Source organism: Schistocerca serialis, chromosome 6 (genome assembly GCF_023864345.2).
Source record: "Schistocerca serialis cubense isolate TAMUIC-IGC-003099 chromosome 6, iqSchSeri2.2, whole genome shotgun sequence".
Taxonomy (NCBI): Eukaryota; Metazoa; Arthropoda; class Insecta; order Orthoptera; family Acrididae; genus Schistocerca; species Schistocerca serialis.
Window position 1 is genome coordinate 698,103,858 of NC_064643.1, and position 24,414 is coordinate 698,128,271.

The 24,414-nt window shown below is 41.3% G+C and overlaps 2 non-coding genes across 2 annotated transcripts; both read left to right on the plus strand.

The window, feature by feature from the left end:
- The first annotated feature begins 22,649 nt into the window (after positions 1-22,649).
- Trnas-gga (transfer RNA serine (anticodon GGA)) lies at positions 22,650-22,733 on the plus strand. Its single transcript is given in 2 exon segments — positions 22,650-22,689; positions 22,699-22,733. It is a non-coding gene; the product is annotated as a tRNA-Ser (tRNA).
- Positions 22,734-23,081: 348 nt separating this feature from the next.
- On the plus strand, positions 23,082-23,165 carry Trnas-gga (transfer RNA serine (anticodon GGA)). The gene is given in 2 exon segments: positions 23,082-23,121; positions 23,131-23,165. It is a non-coding gene; the product is annotated as a tRNA-Ser (tRNA).
- Positions 23,166-24,414: the final 1,249 nt, after the last annotated feature.

Consider the following 24,414-nt stretch of genomic DNA (forward strand, 5'->3'; position numbering starts at 1 on the left):
TGGACTGATCAGGTAGAGACATCTGCCATAGGCAATAATGTATTAACCACAGCGGGCGACATTATCACGGATTGCAACAATGGAAGGACGGGCCACAGCACAGCTGGTCACTTGCCAATGCAGTGCTAGACAACAGGAAGTGACTAGCGGCACCGTCTCTTCCCTTAAGTTTGCCCGAAGCCGACCTGTACTTTTGCGAAACACAGTCAGTCACTCTTGAATTATCTGAGGATGGGTGGAACAATAATCCACATTCGTGAGGGAGCTCAGCTCACGTGACATCCAGTGAGGTGTGTGCACCATGGACTCCGCTCCCACGTTAAGTTGTGAGCTGTAGTTGTCGCCACGAAAGCGAACCGTGTTGCTACATTCGCTGGCGTAAATGTGTCTAGTTCAGCTGGTAATCTGAGTACAAAGCAGAGCTTCTAATTCGCATACAATAACATCTAAGATGTGAGGCAATAGTACAAAAATTTGAAGTACCTCAGTTAAATAATGATGAATTCAGAATCTACGTAAACATCCCGTAACTGCTCCTTCAGTAGAAATATGAGTATTTCATTAGACATATGAAACGGATTATTTCGTTCCTTTCATGCAAACTAACTAGGTGGCCCTCCCTCTATCATTTCACTCTCCTCCCTGTGCGTTAATAGCCCAACGTTAAACATTATTCAGACACACACACACACACACACACACACACACACACACACTGCGCCAGAGGCCAAGGTCGCATCAGTGAACTGGATGTTTCAAACGAATATCTGGCTTTTCTTTGTGCTTCAAATTTATTTTTGGCCCACATTTTTCAAGACATGTGCGTTCATCTTCCCTTTTAACGTGAACACTTGCTCGATACTTCGTTATCAATCTAATTAGATTAGTAACAAATATAAATAATCCACTGTACGAGTAATTTCGGCGTCTATTATGGCGGATTTGAAACTCCCTGGCAGATTAAAACTGTGTGCCTGATCGAGACTAGAACTCGGGACATTTGCCTTTCGCGTGCAAGTGCTCTACCAACTGAGCTACCCAAGCACGACTCAGGCCCCATCCTCACAGCTTGACTTCTACCAGTACTCGTCTCCTACCATGCAAGCACTTGCTGGCGAAAGGAAAACGTCCCGAGTTCGAGTCGTGGTCCGGCACACAGTTTTAATCTGCCAGGAAGTTTCACATCAGCGTACGCTCCGCTGCAGAGCGAAAATCTCATTCCCTCGGCGGATTTGTTTTAACGCCCATAAATTAGAAATTAAAACAAGTTTGAATATGCAAAAGGGTTTTTGTAAAGATGCAACACATATCAACGATTCTCCAGTATAATCTCTAACGAAATTGGATCCTTGTCGTACCACCGTAATAGGTTTCACAAACACTTCTCGAAAAGAGTGCTACCTATCGGCCTCCCTGAAGTTCCTTTTCAGAGACGAAAAGTCGTTTTCCCAAACAGTTCGGCCGGATGAGGTGGCCGAGCGGTTCTAGGCACTTCAGCCTGGAACCGCGCGACCGCTACGGTCGCAGGTCCGAATCCTGCCTCGGGCATGGATGTGTGTGATGTCCTTAGGTTAGTTAGGTTTAAGTAGTTCTAAGTTCTAGGGGACTGATGACCTCAGAAGTTAAGTCCCATAGTGCTCAGAGCCGTTTTGAACCCAAACACTTCGGAATAAGACGGAAGTCAGTTGGTACGCGGCTCTTTTGTAGTCTTCACATTGTCATCGAATATGCTGCCACTTTAATTAGTGTCCCAGCGCACATGAAATCCTGATGTGTTTTCAAAGAAGGAACTGCAGGGCACCGTTTTGACAACATTCGTCAAAGTGGTGGCAGGTACTTTTTCCAAAGGGACAGGGCATCTGGCACATCATTTAACAGATGAGTCAGGCACCGTGCTGAGATTATGTTGAAAAACAGTCTATACACGCATTTAGCATCATTACCGAAATCCTTTCTGATATTCGCACTTGTTTAAATCTTCACCTCTGTCGATGGCAGAGGTAACTACCCCTCGGTCAGAATAAATACAATCATTAAGGCGTGTTCACGGATGTGAGTAATTCGAAGTAACGTGCATGACGCACACCACGCAGAATATACTGGAAGGCCCATGTTACAAGCGATGGCGTTGGACAAAGCCACTGTTGTTTGTTTCTCTTTTTTTCCGAAAAACTAATTTCCGCAACATGTTTTCACAAATTCGTTTGGTGCGTAGCTAATTGATGCAGAATTCCGCGAAATAAGAGCCGTTGTCATTCACAAACCTGTTTCAAATTGTTTTGCCGCTTCTAGTGCTTATTCCACAAATATTGACCCTTTCCAGGAACTGCATTTTACGAAAATTCGAGGAAATGTTGAATGAAGAACATAGTTCCTATCACATTGCCGTAATGAGCGTTACATATAATGAAGGTCTATTCATGCGAACACCTAATTACACGACCACCGCTCTGCTCACGACGATAATGATGGCAACATATCAAACGTAAATCAAATGATGAGAATCGAAGAAATAGGTTTTCTATCCATTGAAATAGCTGTCTTCGCTAGGAAGTCATGGTAGTGGGACGAAGAATAATTAATTTTTCTAATACCAAAAGCTTGTTATTGAAACTCAGTTGTGGTTTAAAGCTGCGAGCCGGTTATCAGCGTGAACCCGTATGTCTGAGGTGTACAACTAAACACCGGCCGCTCCCTGATAAGATGAAAATTTGGTAGTTTTAACATAATTTCGAGATAGTGCAGCCAGTCTTCCGATAGGAGTTTCGTAACTTGTGGTAGTTTCGCAGTAGAAGTAGTATCTGTGTTGTTATTTTAAATTCAGATGCTTCGTTGACATGTTCTTGGAATGAAGCAGAGACGCTACTCAATCTATTTTGTAATCACTTACAACGATAGATGTAGCATATACTGTTATCAATCTGACCCAGGAGAAAGTCTGCGGACCGACCAAAATCTTTTACCGGTCACCTCAGGATAATGCTGGACGTGTGAATGGCTCGGCGGCATTTCTGTCATAGAAACTGCGCAATATTCCAGCGAGCCAGCTGCTCGTTACATTAGGCGTAAATAAAATTTGTAAGTAGGCTGTTTAGGTTTTCTTATTGGTAACGCCACGTAGCGCTCTGTATAAAAATCACTGGCTGTGCTGTGTGCAGTCTGTGGCTAGTTTGCATTGTTGTCGGCCATTGTAGTGTTGGGCAGCTGGATGTTAACAGCGCGTAGCGTTGCGCAGTTGGAGGTGAGCCGCCAGCAGTGGTGGATGTGGGGAAAGAAATGGCGAAGTTTTGAAATTTGTAAGACTGGATGTCATGAACTGCTATATATATTATGATTTTTGATGATATTAAGGTAAATAAATTGTTTGTTCTCTATTAAAATCTTTCATTTGCTAACTATCCCTATCAGTAGTTAGTGCCTTCCGTAGTTTGAATCTTTTATTTAGCTGACAGTAGTGGCGCTCGCTGTATTGCAGTAGTTCGAGTAACCAAGATTTTTGTGAGGTAAGCGATTTGTGAAACGTATAGGTTATTGTTAGTCAGGGCCATTTTTTGTAGGGATTTTTGAAAGTCAGATTGCGTTGCGCTAACAAAATATTGTGTGTCAGTTTAAGCACAGTCATGTATAATTTTTCTAAGGGGACGTTTCAAATTGTGCAAACCCAGAGAACCTTTTAAGCAGTTGATACGTTGGGAAAGCCTCAAACTGCACAATTTCGGATATCAAAGGATTGCATCACCCTCTACACATACATGTGTCCGCTGATATTTATGCAGAGTAAGGGGCAAGACATTAAAATTGTCGTTTGTATATAAACGACTTGGTCAGTTGGGAGATTTGTCATGCCACAAAAATCATTTTATAGGGGACACAAAAAACTTGCTATTTCCCAAAGAATTATTGGTGATCCATTAGACATGATAAATCAGTAATGAACGAAAACTCGGAACAGGACAACAACGTCCACTGTCTAGTGTACAGATTTGTCGTCGGTGAAACACAGAGAAATTCAATTTCTTTAGACTGGCACCCCTATTTTTAACGAATAGTAGTGTGCTGTGAGAAAACAATAGACTTAAACATTGCTTACTTGTTTAGTACTTACTTATTTTAAAGACTGATTGTTACTCTCCAAAACCGAATTACACCAGTATTCGTTCGAAGTGCCGTAATCTTTGATGCATTTACTGCTCCCTTCAGTAAATTCCTATATCATCGCCAATTTCCTTACTGCCGTTGGTAACTGTTAGCCGTATTTCCACGAGCCTGACATTTTTCGGTACTTTTCATCCTTTTCAGGAACCGAGAGGAAGAAATGTGAAAATGGAAGATCTAGCAGATCCATTTACTGTATAATCTCTTCCGACACCACGAACATTGCAAATGCGGTAGAATGCCTCTCGTTCTTTTTGTGAGAAATTTACTTGACAACCATCATTTTGGAGTCATGTAATTCGACATTCTGAATGAGTAAGATATTCAAGCAATAGTCGTTATTAGTCTTCAGGAGAGTTTGCATAATTTGTCTATAAAAAAAAATGAAAACAAGAAGTCTGCAACCCATTATTCCACATAAAATATTAAGTCGTGAAATACGCTGAAGCTAATTACACGCAACGTTGGGCTGTCACGATTCGTGAACGTTGATTTCATCTAAGAAAAACAAAAGTTTATGAAAATCATTACCGTAAAGTTTTTGACACATAGCATGTAAGAAAGATGAAATACATGACTCCATATATTCTGGGATCACAAGTCTATAGTATTCCAGAAACACAAGTTGCATCCCTACAACTTACGTGGAGGCTTAGTAAACATCTCATCACAGTTTGGGTATTTGGTCACTTTTTACAAGTTTAAATGAGGAATTTTATTTATCTGTACCCGTACATTGGTAGTAAATGCTTTCATGTTTCGATTAAACGGAGTTCCACCTGGTTATAATTAAAGTGCAGATATTCATAGGGTCCACTGTGGGTTGTAATTATCGCATGGCGGCGAAACTGGTAGATATGCTAATGCGTTAATGCGGAACTGATTTATGTTGGAAAAAATAGTTCCAATTTTGACCAGCAGTTGCATATCGGGCGCTGGGAATGCTAGAAAAGCGTATAGAAATATTACCATATGTAATGGGTTAGGAGCAAGACATGAATAGAAAGATCAAACAAATAAGAAAGACATAATGTTGTTGTTATTATCAACCGCCGCTCATACACTTTTTTAAATGTACCTGATGGACAAAATTGGAACTACTTTTTTTTCAACGTAAATCAGTTCCGCATCAACGCATAGCTATAGTCCACACTGGACCTCTGTCAGTAGCTGCACTTTATTTACGACAACCCGGCGCGACAAGCATTCTTGCGGCGAAATAAAGCATCGATAGCGGTTGCGCTATTTCTTCTACATTCACCATACATAAAAGTCAATTAGTTCTTCAACGGAATACTCACTTACACTCATCACTAAAACCATCAAGACCACCCAGAAATAGCTTGTATTCAAAAAATAAGAAATAAACAAGAAAGCAGAGTTGCCTATCCAAAATCTGGGAAGTATGTCGTATGATGGTGCTTTACGCCACAAGCTAGACGTGATCACGATACAATTGTCTTTATTCACAGGTAATTACAACATGAGGGATTAGAATAAATCGTACCCAAAAACGTTACTGTTCCACAAGAGTGTAGGTGTTACGCTATCATACACTGCTTGGTACTAGCGTTTGAGTAACTAGAATCCTCTCCCTTGAGTAGAGATTACAGGGATTTAGAATTAGCAAAAACGAGATTAGTGACACCGGAACTGTGTGCCACGTGGTGGATAAAGTGAAGGAGTTTTGCTACCATGAAAAGTAAATAAATAAAAATGCTTGACGGAAGTCAATCATGGACTATGGGAAAACCGGAATCAAAGCGTCTTCAAAAAAAATGGTTCAAATGGCTCTGAGCACTATGGGACTTAACAGCTGTGGTCATCAGTCCCCTAGAACTTAGAACTACTTAAACCTAACTAACCTAAGGACATCACACACATCAATGGCCGAGACAGGATTCGAACCTGCGAGCGTAGCAGTCGCGCGGTTCCGGACTGCGCGCCTAGAACCGCGAGACCACCGCGGCCGGCCAAAGAGTCTTAAGTATGGCGTTACGCAGGTATGATGATACTTCCCGCTGTTCAGTGCTTTTTCCATGGCGACACATCCTGTGAAAGTTGTGTAGCCATATCTTGTTTCTAGCATCGAGTGCAACGTCAGACTAGCACTCTGTTGCGTCTGTTTTGTCTTTGCAATCTTCGGGAATAAGTGGATCATGATTCTCTGTAAGTTTGCTTCCCTACTCATTGATTCTACACACTAAACTCAGTAACTACACTCCTGGAAATGGAAAAAAGAACACATTGACACCGGTGTGTCAGACCCACCATACTTGCTCCGGACACTGCGAGAGGGCTGTACAAGCAATGATCACACGCACGGCACAGCGGACACACCAGGAACCGCGGTGTTGGCCGTCGAATGGCGCTAGCTGCGCAGCATTTGTGCACCGCCGCCGTCAGTGTCAGCCAGTTTGCCGTGGCATACGGAGCTCCATCGCAGTCTTTAACACTGGTAGCATGCCGCGACAGCGTGGACGTGAACAGTATGTGCAGTTGACGGACTTTGAGCGAGGGCGTATAGTCGGCATGCGGGAGGCCGGGTGGACGTACCGCCGAATTGCTCAACACGTGGGGCGTGAGGTCTCCACAGTACATCGATGTTGTCGCCAGTGGTCGGCGGAAGGTGCACGTGCCCGTCGACCTGGGACCGGACCGCAGCGACGCACGGATGCACGCCAAGACCGTAGGATCCTACGCAGTGCCGTAGGGGACCGCACCGCCACTTCCCAGCAAATTAGGGACACTGTTGCTCCTGGGGTATCGGCGAGGACCATTCGCAACCGTCTCCATGAAGCTGGGCTACGGTCCCGCACACCGTTAGGCCGTCTTCCGCTCACGCCCCAACATCGTGCAGCCCGCCTCCAGTGGTGTCGCGACAGGCGTGAATGGAGGGACGAATGGAGACGTGTCGTCTTCAGCGATGAGAGTCGCTTCTGCCTTGGTGCCAATGATGGTCGTATGCGTGTTTGGCGCCGTGCAGGTGAGCGCCACAATCAGGACTGCATACGACCGAGGCACACAGGGCCAACACCCGGCATCATGGTGTGGGGAGCGATCTCCTACACTGGCCGTACACCACTGGTGATCGTCGAGGGGACACTGAATAGTGCACGGTACATCCAAACCGTCATCGAACCCATCGTTCTACCATTCCTAGACCGGCAAGGGAACTTGCTGTTCCAACAGGACAACGCACGTCCGCATGTATCCCGTCCCACCCAACGTGCTCTAGAAGGTGTAAGTCAACTACCCTGGCCAGCAAGATCTCCGGATCTGTCCCCCATTGAGCATGTTTGGGACTGGATGAAGCGTCTTCTCACGCGGTCTGCACGTCCAGCACGAACGCTGGTCCAACTGAGGCGCTAGGTGGAAATGGCATGGCAAGCCGTTCCACAGGACTACATCCAGCATCTCTACGATCGTCTCCATGGAAGAATAGCAGCCTGCATTGCTGCGAAAGGTGGATATACACTGTGAAACACGTATGTAACGCAGCAGCGATGGCGAGGCATTGTAGCATCTGTGACCAGAGAGTATGCGCTTGACCGCGCGAGTGTTGCGAGCGGTTCTCAGTCAGTAGTAGTCTTTGCGAGTTAGTTGTCGCTATGCAGAGTAGCAGTCAGTCAGTCGTTGCGAGTCTGTAGCTCTGTCTAGTTGAGAGTAGTACTCAGTCTGTAGTCGTCATGCAGAGCGGTCGGTCAGTAGTAGCAGCCCAGTGCGGTTGTGTGATGTAGGCGGTCGGCAACAATGGTCAAGATGAGGAATAAGGTATACTGTTAATTAATATAATCATTAGATAATGAAAAATTTTATTTATTGTAATTATTCTCCAACAAGTCTCTCAATAATAATTTTTTTATTTCAAAAGCATTTTCTCAAAAGTTTAATTTCTTTTGAACTAAAGATCTCGTTGCACTTCCCATTTCATTCCACTTCTTTTTGAAGAAAAATTTCACTAGAATTACAAAAAAAAAAGGAGAATATTATTATTTGCAATGTAGTTCCTCCAAGTGGTGCGCAACAACAAGAGCAGATATGTGACATCCATTTATTCTGAGGTAAGACTTTAATTCTGATTGTTTTTACACAGGGCCAAAGACCGATATTTCGGTTTAATTGAATTTTCTTGTCACTGAATGGACTTTGATTTTTTTGAAGGATTTATAGTTGAGTCAGATTGCGAATTTCACATTTGTTGCCATTGTCAGTACATTTGATTGTGGGCAGGTTACGCATAGAGCCATGTCCATCAGCATTTCTAATTAGTATCGTTTTTTTTCTTTTAGAATTTTTGCGGGGAGGTTACACATGGCGACACCCAGTCCAGGATCGTATTTCGTTGAGAGTCTTTTGAGCGACAGTCAGATATCTGCTCTTATTTGCTTAGATAATTAGGACTTGGCGCAACGCTTTTAATAATATTGTGACTTTCTTTCTACAGGTCAACGGCAATTTGCTGCTTTGTTGTATTTGTGTGTTGCTTTTGCATTGTGCTTATTTGCTTTGTGAAAAATTTTGACTATTGTAAAAATGCCGCGAAAGACTGTGAATAGTGTATCGCGAAGTATTGTGAATGAAATTACCGACTTAAACAACGTGACCGATAGTAATTGTGATACGCAACGTAATGATGACAATCCTGCGTTCACTAACAATCAGTGCATTCCAACCACTAATGATGACTTTCACCTTAATGATGAACAAACGAACTCAATTGTCTCGTCTGTTAACTTGACGACAATTGATGACGCAGAATGCTCTATGGTAATGAGCGCTGTAGAGCTTAACACACCCGATTTAGAAAATTCAAGTAATGTACAGACAAATTTGTCTAATGAAAATGAACAGGATACACAAAGTACGACGGATTTATTTAATTCCGAAATAGTGTGTGACAGTCTACATTCGACTGATAAACCTTTTTGTAAATTACAGAATGACCAAATGGTCACACAAAGCGAAACAATTCCAGTTCCACCATTAATTAGCACAGAGAATAGAAATGCTAATTTTGGCTCAGATCAAATTATGGTACTATTGCTGCAACGACTTAACCAAATTAATGAAAAACTTGGCAATAGTGACAAAAAACAAGACAAACTTAATGAACAGGTCAAACAACTTAGGGAAGATAACAAACAAGATAACAAACACTTAAATGAGAAACTTGACAATAATGACGAAAATCTCAAACAACTTAGGGAAGATAACAAACACTTACATGAGAAACTTGACAATAATGACGAAAATCTCAAACAGCTTAGCGAACAAATTAGAGCCGTTGCCGCGCAGTGCCATGACACTAAGGAACAGTTGCGCGTGGAAATTGAGGCTTGTTCACAAAAAAATAGCGAAGAAATAAAGTCGGTTGCGCAAGAATTAAGGGAAATGCAAACAGCCGCGACAGATACACTCAGAGACGAAATTAGCGGAGTCGCCAAACAGTGCTCTGAAAAAGCTACACAATTACGGGACGAGTTTAGAGCAATGACGGTAGAACTTTCGCGCACTATGGACGCAAAGATAGACGCGAAATTCGAACAGCAGAACACTCAGATTAACGAGCGCTTTAATCAGCACATACAGAACAGTGATACGCGTTTCCGCAGATTTATTCAGGATCAAAACAAAGTAAAACGACAAGTCATGGAAACAATCACTGCACAGAGACAAGAGGACAAACGTAAAATATTCGCGAAAGCGAAGACGTATGTAGACAATAATATTACTACAGTGTCCGACAAAATTAATACCATAGAACAATTGAACGCGGAATTACGGGATGAAATTTCTGATCTTAAAGCAAAAACGGATACACACACAGTAAATATTCAAACAGTGACAGATAGATTTGAACAACTAGATCTAACACAGGATTGCGATGTCATCAAAGCTGATGTTAAAAAACTGAGCGAAACTACGCGCAAGTTGCAAAAACAGATTAATGCGTCTGATTCTAAAACCGATGATCAGGTTAAAATACTGACTGAAAAATGTGATGAATTGGCCAGTCGTATTGATGTTATCGAAAATACTAATGACAATAAATCAGACGATACTGCACCGGTTTCATTTATCCAAACGCCTGAATTTCAAAATTTACAGCAGACAATTAATGAGATCGATTCATCTAACAACACGTTACGTAGGAAGTTATCAAATTTACAACAAGAAGTAACAGAAATGAAAAACACTTCTGTTAATAATACACAACAGACGCCACTTTATGAACATGTGTCAGACTCACGCAGCGCGTATAATTTGGGTAATCTACAGAGAGTACGGGACTTAGATTCCGATCAATCGCAGTTCAATAGATTCTCTTACGATCCTGAACCTGTTCCATTACACAGAGATGATAATTTCGACTATAAACATTTTCTGTCAGTAAGAAAGTTCAAAATATTTAAAAACGATAGAACGCAGATTCACCCACTGGATTGGATTCAACAGTTTAGCTTTGCTCTTCCACCGACTTGGCCTGTAACACATAAACTTGAATTTATTTGCAGTTTTTTGGAAGGCGAACCGGCAACTCGTATGAGACCGATCGCGAGACAGTGTTACTCGGTAGAGGAATTTCAGAATGCTTTTCTGTCAGCGTACTGGTCGAAGACGACACAGCGCGGAATTAAAGACCAACTAATTAGTTTGCCAAACTATGAAAACTCAAATTTTCCCAGTGTAACGCAATTTTTTGAGCATATGGTACAACAAAACCAGTACCTAAGTGAACCGTACAGTGAATCCGCACTTATACAACTATGCATCTCTAAATTACCACGATCATTACGAGTGTCACTTCTAACGGGCCAGCAAAAAGAAAACATTTCAGCATTCAGAGATCTTTTACAGCTCTTGGAAGTACAGCAATCTGATTATTCTTTTGTCAACAAAAACTTTTTGAGTAACAACCAAGGTCAACAACAGTACTACAATTATGATCAGGGACGTAATTCCAGTCGGAAAGATAACAGACGTTTTAGGAACGACAATTACCAAAACTTTAATAACAGGCAAAATTCGAATTATCAATACCGTCAAAATTTTCAGCAACAGGAACAACACTTTAGTAACAATAGAGGTGTTTCACAACAACAACATCAAAACCAGCCGGTTAACATACCTAACCAACAATGGAATACACAAGGTCAACCAGGCTTTAATGTTTCGCCGCGTGGACGTATAGCCCCTGGTACAACAAATAGTAACGTACGTCAGCAAGGAAACAACTACGTACAAAGAAGACAGTATTTCAATTCCTATCGTAATGCACCGTATAGGAATGACTATTACGACAGACGTAAAAATAATGAGGACAATTTTCAGCGAACATCTAACAACAGTCGGTCATACCAGCAGCAAAATCATACGCAAGAACATATTCTCATGAATGAACCCGACAGTAGGTACCATCCAGAGCGTAACACGCCTGGAAGAAGTAATAGGACAGTTCAAATAGTCGAAATGCCACAGAATCCTCCTAATAATAATAACACGTCAGATAGAATCTGACTAAATACTGCACAGGACGCATCTTCTAGTAACACAAGCACTACCTTTGACACGCAAAATGTTGTTCACGAAAATGTAATTACTTTTGACGACATCAGAGACACTCTTTTACAGGAAAGACCAGTTATTCAGAAAACCATTTCACATCCTGTTATCGAAATTAAAATTGGTTCATCAAAATTCTCAGCAGTAATTGATTCCGGCTCACCTATATCAGTAATAAATGAGGAGACTTTTAATGAGTGCAACAAAGAGAATACTTATCCGACGTTACCTTTAGGCAAAACAAAAGTGAAAGGAGCAGTATCGAGTAAAGGAGTAGACGTTAAATTACAGACGCATTTATCATTTTGTATTGGAGGTCATACTTTCCACTCTAATTTTTGGATTGTTCCTTTATTGACAACAGACATTATTTTAGGCACGAATTTTCTGGTACAACACGACGCAGTTATCGATTTTCAGAATTCTTATTTAATGTTAAAGGATGAAAACGTACAACTTGCTTTAGAATTTCAGCACTCACTATCTGCGGAAGAGCAAACAATTAACCGCACAGAGGTCATTTCCGCAACACGTGACATAGACTGTAATCCCACATTGTTCACGGATACGTACGTACATAACTATAATACTCCAGACGAAGCTGACTACGACGTTATGCAGTTAATTTCTGATAAGGTTAAAGAGAGCAGTGCAACTACAGACGACGAACGAACGCAATTACACAAAATTCTTTTACAGCAAGCTCCAGTTTTTGACAACATTCCTGGTACTATGTCCGGCTTTATGTATGAATTTCAAGTCAAACCGCACGACACATTTAAAGCAAAGCATTATCCCATTCCATATATTCACAGAGAACAAGTTAAAAAAGAATTGCAGGATATGCTCGACCAAGGAATTATAGAACCAGCAGTTAGTCCGTACATAAACCCACTACATATTGTTAAGAAAAAAGATGGCTCACTTCGCCTTGTACTTGATTCACGTCACATTAATGACATTATTATTAATGAAACAGATCGACCACAGACATTAGAGGAACTTTTACAGAAATTTCACGGCACTGCTATTTATTCCACATTAGATTTGAAATCGGGATTTTGGCAAATTCAACTTCATCCGAATTGTAGAAAATATACAGCTTTTCTCTGTTTCGGCGACTGTTATCAATTTTGCAAATTACCATTCGGCTTAACTATCTCTTCTGCAGCTTTTATTCGCGGTTTGAACACAATACTTCCGACAGAACTTAAGGACAGGATCACGACGTATGTAGACGACATTCTTATTGCAGAAGCTAACTGGTCTGAACACAATCTGATTCTTGAACAACTGTTACAAACCTTTTATGCACAAGGACTTACAGTTAATCTTAGTAAATCGCACTTTGGCAAAACTTCCATAAAATTTCTTGGACACGTAATTTCAGCAGAAGGCATTGCACCTGATCCGGAAAAACTTCAGGCTCTACGTGACATTACTGTTCCTACAACAAAAAAGCAATTACGCAGTTTTTTGGGCTTAATTAACTTTTTTCGCAAATTTATTCATCACTCCGCTTTAGACACGCCTAGACTATGCCAATTAACAGGTAAAAACACTATTTGGTCTTGGGATAAGCAAGCACATTCTGAATTCATGAACCTGAAACATGCTTTGTTGAATGCACCACTTTTATCGCACCCAGATCTTACTAGAAATTTTTCCATTGCCACCGACAGTTCTAACACCGCTTTAGGCGTACATATTTTCCAGGAAATTGAAGAAGATGGTTCAATAGTAATTAAAAACATCGCATTTGCAAGTCGCATTTTGTCACCTGCTGAGCGAAATTATTCTGTTACAGAACTTGAAACATTATGTGTTGTATGGGCTTTCACGAGATTTAGGCATTTTCTTTATGGCAGACACACCACCGTTTACACTGACCATAGAGCCATACAATTTTTGCTTTCAGCCAAATTCACTCACGATAGATTAAGTAGATGGAAGCTGTATTTACAGGAATTTAATTTTACGATTGTTCACATTCCCGGCACACAAAATGTTATAGCAGACGCACTATCGCGTTCTCTCAGCAACAATCAGCAAGACGTAGCAACCCACTTCTGCAAAGCAAATTTCAGTGTCATGTACATTCAGCAAGTTGCATTTGAAAATTTTATTTCATCGTCATTACAGGACATAGCACAAGAACAAAACAAAGACAATGTGTGGAAAGAAATTAAACAGCTTTGGCAAGATAAGAAAAATGTTACGATTAGAAACCACTACACTGTACGCAATGACATTCTGTTTCGCCGCTCTCATCCTGACAGCAACAGCTGGTTATTATGCATTCCTGACGAACTGGTTAACAAATTAATCTGGTACACTCATTTAAGCTACGCACATTACGGAGCACGAAAATGTTTTCTTATACTGAGACAGAACTGTTATTTTGCTAACATGGAGAAACGTATACGACGAGTTTTAGCGTCTTGTAAAATTTGCCAGAAAGCTAAATCAGACACCATTTCACATATTCCTCCTTTATATCCCATTATACCTGTTAAATTAAGACACATGGCCGCAGTAGATATTTTTGGTCCGATTCCGAGAACTAACAGAGGTTTTTGCTACATTTTTGTCGCTGTTGAGCTCACTTCAAAATTTGTTACTTTCACTCCGTTACGCAAAGCTACTGCTAAAACTGTTTCGAAAGCATTTGTAAAACATTTTCTATTTCATGTAGGGCATGTAATGAAAGTAATTTCTGATAATGGATCTCAATTTCGTAGTAGTGTATGGACACGCATGTTACGAGCTAGAAACATTTCTCCGATCTATATATCCAAGTACCACGCTTCTTCGAACCCTTGTGAAAGATTAATGAAGGAAATTGGTAAGCTGTGCAGAATATACTGCCACAAAAGACATATTGATTGGGATACACACATACTCTGATTCCAAGATGTAATTAATTCCATTCCAAATGAATCCACTATGCTATCTCCGACTGTTATACTGAAAAACGTTGAACCACCGAACAAAATTAAAGAATTAATAGAATTCCCCAAAAATCGTCGCCTACGACACCACGAAATAATTGACATTGCGCTGAACAACATCAAACGTGCCGCAGAGCGCCGGAGAAGACAGCAAAAACAGGTTTGTACACGCCGCGACTTTCACGTTGGACAGAAGATATTAGTACGTACACACTATTTATCCAGCAAATTAAAAGGTAAGTGCAGTAAATTTGAACTTCTATACGCAGGTCCGTATCGGATTCGCAGCATCCCTCACCCCAATGTTGTACACGTCGAAACTTTGAGAACCAGAAAATCGAAAGGCAATCACCATATCTCAAACATTAAACCGTTTATTGAGTGAAACCACTGTATGATTCAACACACTATGATGCCATTTACTAATGCAATTAATTCACCTGACTAATTACTGATGATTATCGTATTTTTTCTTGGCAAGTGCCCGGCAAGGTAAGGTTAGCAGGTCGCTTTTCTTGTCGTTACACATCAGACCGTGCATATTTTTCCAGATGAATTTACACATTTACGACTATTTCTGCAATTATATTTATGTGACTACTTATTGATGATTATCGTATTTTTTTTTCTTGGCAAGTGCCCGGCAAGGTAAGGTTAGCAGGTCGCTTTTCTTGTCGTTACACATCAGACCGTGCACATTTTCCATTTTTTTGTGTATATGACTGTACTCCAGTTTTGTTTGTATGCACTATGAAATAGTTAAGATATAACACACACCAGTCGACTTTGATATTTTTTTTTGCCTTATGACATCTCAACATCGTGACTGTTTCACATTTTTTTTGCTACTGCATTGTATTATTCTGTGTACATTTTTTTGCATCTGAACACTGTCAACGTCTTTAACATATTACGTTTTCCGTCATGTTATGCTGTATGGTTAATTATGTCACCATAAACCAGTCATTATCTAGTGGGTATATGATTTAAATGCAGGACATTAATCTTTGTTCATCAATTTCAGAAAGGAATGATGATTCTAAGAAATAAATTTAACATAAATGGAATTTCACCTACGGAATAAACGAAAGGAGATGCAATACCTTTATGAGGAAGAGTAAATGGATCAGGATTAACAAACATTAACAAGAATATACTATACTCATCACAGAATAGCAGTCTTAACTAATTTTTTCTTTCAGAATACAAGGTGATTGATGCAGGCTGTCAGAGAGAACTACATATCTTAGTTTAGTGATGAAATATGCTAGAGATAAGGAATAGTTATGTAATGAGTAATGAAGTGATTTTTTGCAGATGATAATGAATACTGATGAATAATGATGAAGGATATGGTATTATGAATAATGAAGTTTTTCTTTACAGGTGGTGATAATAATGAAGTTATGATAATATGGATAATGAAGTGATGGATAATGAAGTTTTTTCTTTACAGATGAGGATAATGTTGAAGTAATGTATTTATGCTACGTAGTTATTTAAGTATTTGTTGCAGTTTGCTTTGACAGCAGGTGTTACATTGCATAGTAGGATGACGGAAAGTTTTGGAAAGGACAGCTATGGAACACATTTTATACACATTTCACTACTTGTTAATTCGAAGTTCACTACTTTTCAGCATAGTGTGCGTTTCTTCTTTCAGGTCAATAATCCGTTTTTGTATTTTTTCCAGGAGAAGTTTTTCATGACACTTACTAAACCTGTTACTTATTATACCTGTTCTAGTACTTGCATTTTTACATTTTTTACCCATTTGTGTTTATCATTTATAAATGTGATCACATGTACTGCCTTGTTACATAATCTTGCTACAGCTGACTCATGACGAATGACGTTACCTATCCTCATTTGCAGCAATAGGTCAAAAGCAAAAAGTATTATGCCTCAGCAATTAATTATCGATCCCAACGCAATGCATTGCTACCAAAAAAAAAAATGTATTACCAGTCCCACATAATGTCACTAGTTTATGATAATTCTGAATAATACTGATCAACTCTGAATAGCATGTCACTCGAGTAATGACCTCTTAATGAGACTATATTCAAAATAATGCTTTGTCACTAGCTAATAACTGCCACTGTTTATTGTAATGCCTGTGATTACTAATGATTTGACTGTAATTAACTGATTTTTAATAATGACTTCGTAATAATCTGAATAATACTGAATGATGATTTTATTCAATACTTGCTGGCCACTGAGTGCCAATAATTAATGTCACTCCACGAATTGTTATTAATTATGCCATTGATTAGCTCTTGTTTCCAATGTTGATACTTTGTTGTTGGAAATGAATGTGACTGTTTCATAATGCTTTGTAATTAGGAAAAGACTAATGATTCTTAATAGATTGGAATGACACATAATTAATTAACTATGGTACTGTTTAATAATGCTTTGTAATTAATTAAGGCTATAAATGATTAATTAATTAACTGTAATTAGACAAATGATTAATTAACGACAAATGATTAATTAACTGTAATTATACAAATGATTAATTAACTGTAATTAGACAAATGATTAATTAATGACAAATGATTAATTAACTGTAATTAGGAGAAGGTTAATGATTCTTAATTATACTCTGTAACTGAAAAGAATGCGATTATTTCATAATATTTTGTAACCAGGAAAAGAAGGCTACTGATTCTATGTAAAACAATTAATGAACATTTTTCTGTAATACTACATACTTGGTACAGAAATGTTCAATAACTGGGCTATGAATGCCACGAACTATCAATGAAGACTGTAATTGTCAATATTATGTGACTTGATGTCCTTCACCTCATAAGCTGACTACCCTGAATTACTGCAATGTCCATTTGTCCTGTTTATCCCAGTGATCATGGAGCACTATATTTGGTCTTGCACTAATTCTACGTTGGTGTGCCTTGTAAGAGTGTGGTGTTGACACGACATGCTGTCCACCACCATGAGCGATGAAGACATTATTATGGTCCCACTGTTTGGTGTACCTAATGTACTGCCAAAATGAAAACATGGAACATTACTACGACAGTTCAGTGTCTTGGCTACACTGATAAATTCTGATGGGAAAAGAACTTCAAGTTGTGTCACTTGGTGTTGTACTACTGTGGAAAGATATGAACTTTCAGAGCAGCTGTGTGCAATCTAAAGTGCTACAACCATGATGCAATCCTTCCCTTTCCTATCCTGATTCTTGTCACATAAAGAAAAAATTTTTTTTGGTAACATCATTTATGTTCATAGGTTATACATTTTTCGATTCGCTAAACTCCAGTGTGAGTACACTTATGTCACTGGTCGACATGATGTTTGCCATTATGTTTATTTGTTGTGAAAATACTAAAGACATTTTTCAGTGCATGTGCACTTTGGACATGAATTTTTTTTTTGCCATTATGTTTATTTGTTGTGAAAATGCTAAAGACATTTTTCAGTGCATGTACACTTGTCAACATAATATTTTTTGCCAGTCTGTTTATTTGTTCTGAATATGCTAAAGAATTTTTTCAGTGCCTGTGCACTTTGTTATCTGTCAAATAATTTGTATATACTTTTCTGATTTGCTACTATGTTTTGTACTCACATTTTGTCTTTGTCTGATATATTTTGTACTTAGTGCGTGTGCACAACATTTACTTTATGTACTACATCTAATTATTCTTGCCAGTCTGTTTATTTGTTCTGCATATGCTAAAGAATTTTTTCAGTGCCTGTGCACTTTATCTGTCAAAAAGTTTGTATATACTTTTTTCTGATTTGCTACTATGTTTAGTATTCACATTTTGTCTTTGTCTGATATATTTTGTACTTAGTGCGTGTGCACAACATTTACTTTATGTACTACATCTAATTATTCTTGCCAGTCTGTTTATTTGTTCTGCATATGCTAAAGAATTTTCAGTGCCTGTGCACTTTATCTGTCAAAAAGTTTGTATATACTTTTTTCTGATTTGCTACTATGTTTAGTATTCACATTTTGTCCTTGTCTGATATATTTTGTACTTAGTGCGTGTGCACAACATTTAAATATTCTGTAAGTTGTAGGATTTTGTTAATTAAAGAAAAATTTTGCCGCGCTTGGCAAGTCCAAATGACTCACCATCGCTGCCAAATTTTTGCCCCCCGAGTGGAGGGTTATAAAACACGTATGTAACGCAGCAGCGATGGCGAGGCATTGTAGCATCTGTGACCAGAGAGTATGCGCTTGACCGCGCGAGTGTTGCGAGCGGTTCTCAGTCAGTAGTAGTCTTTGCGAGTTAGTTGTCGCTATGCAGAGTAGCAGTCAGTCAGTCGTTGCGAGTCTGTAGCTCTGTCTAGTTGAGAGCAGTACTCAGTCTGTAGTCGTCATGCAGAGCGGTCGGTCAGTAGTAGCAGCCCAGTGCGGTTGTGTGATGTAGGCGGTCGGCAACAATGGTCAAGATGAGGAATAAGGTATACTGTTAATTAATATAATCATTAGATAATGAAAAATTTTATTTATTGTAATTATTCTCCAACAAGTCTCTCAATAATAATTTTTTTATTTCAAAAGCATTTTCTCAAAAGTTTAATTTTTTTTGAACTAAAGATCTCGTTGCACTTCCCATTTCATTCCACTTCTTTTTGAAGAAAAATTTCACTAGAATTACAAAAAAAAAAGGAGAATATTATTATTTGCAATGTAGTTCCTCCAAGTGGTGCGCAACAACAAGAGCAGATATGTGACATCCATTTATTCTGAGGTAAGACTTTAATTCTGATTGTTTTTACACAGGGCCAAAGACCGATATTTCGGTTTAATTGAATTTTCTTGTCACTGAATGGACTTTGATTTTTTTGAAGGATTTATAGTTGAGTCAGATTGCGAATTTCACATTTGTTGCCATTGTCAGTACATTTGATTGTGGGCAGGTTACGCATAGAGCCATGTCCATCAGCATTTCTAATTAGTATCGTTTTTTTTCTTTTAGAATTTTTGCGGGGAGGTTACAACTGTACTAGTGCCGACATTGTGCATGCTCTGTTGCCTGTGTCTATGTGCCTGTGGTTTTGTCAGTGTGATCATGTGATATATCTGACCCCAGGAATGTGTCAATAAAGTTTCCCCTTCCTGGGACAATGAATTCATGGTGTTCTTATTTCAATTTCCAGGAGTGTATTTTGTTGCCAAATCCCCGGCAGATATTAAAAATTACTCGCAAATTACCTATCGTTACCGTTTTGTGTGATCCTGAGTCTTTTGTCTTCCAATCACCAATCGACACCAGTTCCTTCATCTGTTACTTAATTAACAACTCTTCCTTCTCATAGGTGCCCTCAGCATACTGTTTCTACCTATCTCCACTCTCCTCTACCTTTGACGGAGGAACTGGACTGATAAAATAAGAAATGAGCGGAGTCCCCACTAAATCGACGAGGAGAGTAGTATGCGAAATTTGGAGGATGGAGCAGAAAGGTGTGGCATGAGTTGGGGTAGCACGGTACTGTTGGGGCAACTAGATAGCCATATTTGTAGGGGAATACCAGGTGTAGAATAGGGGCGTGCTTAAAGTTCCGGTTCTAAAACTCTGTAAATAGAGAACCACTGCCCAGAACGAGTAAGCCGGCCGGAGTGGCCGAGCGGTTAAAGGCACTACAGTCTGGAACCACACGACCGCTACGGTCGCAGGTTCGAATCCAGCCTCGGGCATGGATGTGTGTGATGTCCTTAGGTTAGTTAGGTTTAAGTAGTTCTAAGTTCTAGGGGATTTATGACCACAGCAGTTGAGTCCCATAGTGCTCAGAGCCATTTGAATCATTTGAACCCAGAACGAGTAAGCCGGCCTGAGTGGCCGAGCGGTTAAAGGCGCTACAGTCTGGAACCGCACGACCGCTACGGTCGCAGGTCGAATCCTGCCTCGAGCATGGCTGTGTGTGATGTCCTTAGGTTAGTTAGGTTTAAGTAGTTCTAAGTTCTAGGGGACTTATGACCACAGCAGTTGAGTCCCATAGTGCTCAGAGCCATTTGAATCATTTGAACCCACAACGAGTAAGCTGGCCTGAGTGGCAGAGCGGTTAAAGGCGCTACAGTCTGGAACCGCACGACCGCTACGGTCGCAGGTTCGAATCCTGCCTCGAGCATGGCTGTGTGTGATGTCCTTAGGTTAGTTAGGTTTAAGTAGTTCTAAGTTCTAGGGGACTTATGACCACAGCAGTTGAGTCCCATAGTGCTCAGAGCCATTTCAATCATTTGAACCCAGAACGAGTAAGCCGGCCTGAGTGGCCGAGCGGTTAAAGGTGCTACAGTCTGGAACCGCACGACCGCTACGGTCGCAGGTTCGAATCCTGCCTCGGGCATGGATGTGTGTGATGTCCTTAGATTAGTTAGGTTTAAGTAGTTCTAAGTTCTAGGGGACTTATGACCACAGCAGTTGAGTCCCATAGTGCTCAGAGCCATTTGAATCATTTGAACCCACAACGAGTAAGCTGGCCTGAGTGGCAGAGCGGTTAAAGGCGCTACAGTCTGGAACCGCACGACCGCTACGGTCGCAGGTTCGAATCCTGCCTCGAGCATGGCTGTGTGTGATGTCCTTAGGTTAGTTAGGTTTAAGTAGTTCTAAGTTCTAGGGGACTTATGACCACAGCAGTTGAGTCCCATAGTGCTCAGAGCCATTTCAATCATTTGAACCCAGAACGAGTAAGCCGGCCTGAGTGGCCGAGCGGTTAAAGGCGCTACAGTCTTGAACCGCACGACCGCTACGGTCGCAGGTTCGAATCCAGCCTCGGGCATGGATGTGTGTGATGTCCTTAGGTTAGTTAGGTTTAAGTAGTTCTAAGTTCTACGGGATTTATGACCACAGCAGTTGAGTCCCATAGTGCTCAGAGCCATTTGAATCATTTGAACCCAGAACGAGTAAGCCGGCCTCAGTGGCCGAGCGGTTAAAGGCGCTACAGTCTGGAACCGCACGACCGCTACGGTCGCAGGTTCGAATCCTGCCTCGGGCATGGATGTGTGTGATGTCCTTAGATTAGTTAGGTTTAAGTAGTTCTAAGTTCTAGGGGACTTATGACCACAGCAGTTGAGTCCCATAGTGCTCAGAGCCATTTGAATCATTTGAACCCACAACGAGTAAGCTGGCCTGAGTGGCAGAGCGGTTAAAGGCGCTACAGTCTGGAACCGCACGACCGCTACGGTCGCAGGTTCGAATCCTGCCTCGAGCATGGCTGTGTGTGATGTCCTTAGGTTAGTTAGGTTTAAGTAGTTCTAAGTTCTAGGGGACTTATGACCACAGCAGTTGAGTCCCATAGTGCTCAGAGCCATTTCAATCATTTGAACCCAGAACGAGTAAGCCGGCCTGAGTGGCCGAGCGGTTAAAGGTGCTACAGTCTGGAACCGCACGACCGCTACGGTCGCAGGTTCGAATCCTGCCTCGGGCATGGATGTGTGTGATGTCCTTAGATTAGTTAGGTTTAAGTAGTTCTAAGTTCTAGGGGACTTATGACCACAGCAGTTGAGTCCCATAGTGCTCAGAGCCATTTGAATCATTTGAACCCACAACGAGTAAGCTGGCCTGAGTGGCAGAGCGGTTAAAGGCGCTACAGTCTGGAACCGCACGACCGCTACGGTCGCAGGTTCGAATCCTGCCTCGAGCATGGCTGTGTGTGATGTCCTTAGGTTAGTTAGGTTTAAGTAGTTCTAAGTTCTAGGGGACTTATGACCACAGCAGTTGAGTCCCATAGTGCTCAGAGCCATTTCAATCATTTGAACCCAGAACGAGTAAGCCGGCCTGAGTGGCCGAGCGGTTAAAGGCGCTACAGTCTTGAACCGCACGACCGCTACGGTCGCAGGTTCGAATCCAGCCTCGGGCATGGATGTGTGTGATGTCCTTAGGTTAGTTAGGTTTAAGTAGTTCTAAGTTCTACGGGATTTATGACCACAGCAGTTGAGTCCCATAGTGCTCAGAGCCATTTGAATCATTTGAACCCAGAACGAGTAAGCCGGCCTGAGTGGCCGAGCGGTTAAAGGCGCTACAGTCTGGAACCGCACGACCGCTACGGTCGCAGGTTCGAATCCTGCCTCGGGCATGGATGTGTGTGATGTCCTTAGATTAGTTAGGTTTAAGTAGTTCTAAGTTCTAGGGGACTTATGACCACAGCAGTTGAGTCCCATAGTGCTCAGAGCCATTTGAATCATTTGAACCCACAACGAGTAAGCTGGCCTGAGTGGCAGAGCGGTTAAAGGCGCTACAGTCTGGAACCGCACGACCGCTACGGTCGCAGGTTCGAATCCTGCCTCGAGCATGGCTGTGTGTGATGTCCTTAGGTTAGTTAGGTTTAAGTAGTTCTAAGTTCTAGGGGATTTATGACCGCAGCAGTTGAGTCCCATAGTGCTCAGAGCCATTTGAATCATTTGAACCCAGAACGAGTAAGCCGGCCTGAGTGGCCGAGCGGTTAAAGGCGCTACAGTCTGGAACCGCACGACCGCTACGGTCGCAGGTTCGAATCCTGCCTCGGGCATGGATGTGTGTGATGTCCTTAGGTTAGTTAGGTTTAAGTAGTTCTAAGTTCTAGGGGATTTATGACCACAGCAGTTGAGTCCCATAGTGCTCAGAGCCATTTGAACCATTTGAACCAGAACGAGTAAACTTTGAACAGCAGAAAAAAAGACCAGTATATCACTGTAGACGTCAGAATACGCACGCCAACAGACGCGTGGCACACGGCTGTTACTCAGTTAGCGTGTGAGACGCCCACCGTGACTGTCACCACGAAGGATCGCGCGCTGATAGTAAAGCTCTTTTGCAAGAACGGCGAGCGTGCGTCAGTAGCACTGCATAAGTTCTTGACAATCCACGGTAAGAAAAATTGATCCGATCTCTAATAAGGATGGAGAATACGATTACAATCTTCGAAAAGACAGAGTCTTTTGAAGTGCAATATGGCAGAGGGAGGGAAGCAGTTGATCCGAAGTCTATCAAAAACGTAGTCACAGCATTGCAGGAGGAGTCGAGCGGTGGTGTCCTAAAGTGCAGAGCAAGGGGAACTGCCCCGAATGTTGGACATGCCCGCCAGAACAGTGCGGAAGATACTACGGAACATCCTGCATTGCTTTCTATACAAAACCACCCACGTTGAGGATTTGCTTACTGCTTATCTACCAACAAGACGAACTTTCGCTGTGGTATTACTTGCTCGCATGAAAGTGCACAATAAATGGCCATGGAAGGGGATGGGCAACATAAAAATCTCACGCACATCACACATTGAAACGGATCTTCTTGTCCCGTTCCATATTTTTTCCAATAAATTTCAGTATCGGAGAACTATAGCCAGAGTGTTTTGACTCCGTGTATGACAAACAGAAGAGAATGGACCAAGTGGTGTTTATTTATTTATTTATTTATTTTATTTCATGTGTGCCACGTTTCCTTTCCCATACGCGACCTTGGACTGTATGAATGAGATAGTATGTGATGTACCAGCTCTGGTCAGAGGTCGTAGCATTGCATGTGTAGAGTCGTTCTGTGGTAGGATAGTACCAACCCTCTAAACGTGAACCAGTTTAGCAAAGATGGTGGGCAAGTCCGGTCAGAGAGATCGCGAAGGTCCGAGGATTGGCTCTGTTAGGTTGGCGAATCATCCCCTTCACCACTTTTTGAACGAATAACTGTTAGGCGAGGTGTCCGGTGGAGCACTTGTTCCTGGGTCGCGGCGCTGGACAGACATGGAGAAGCAGCTTTCGTTTTGGTAATGTTAACAAAGGTAT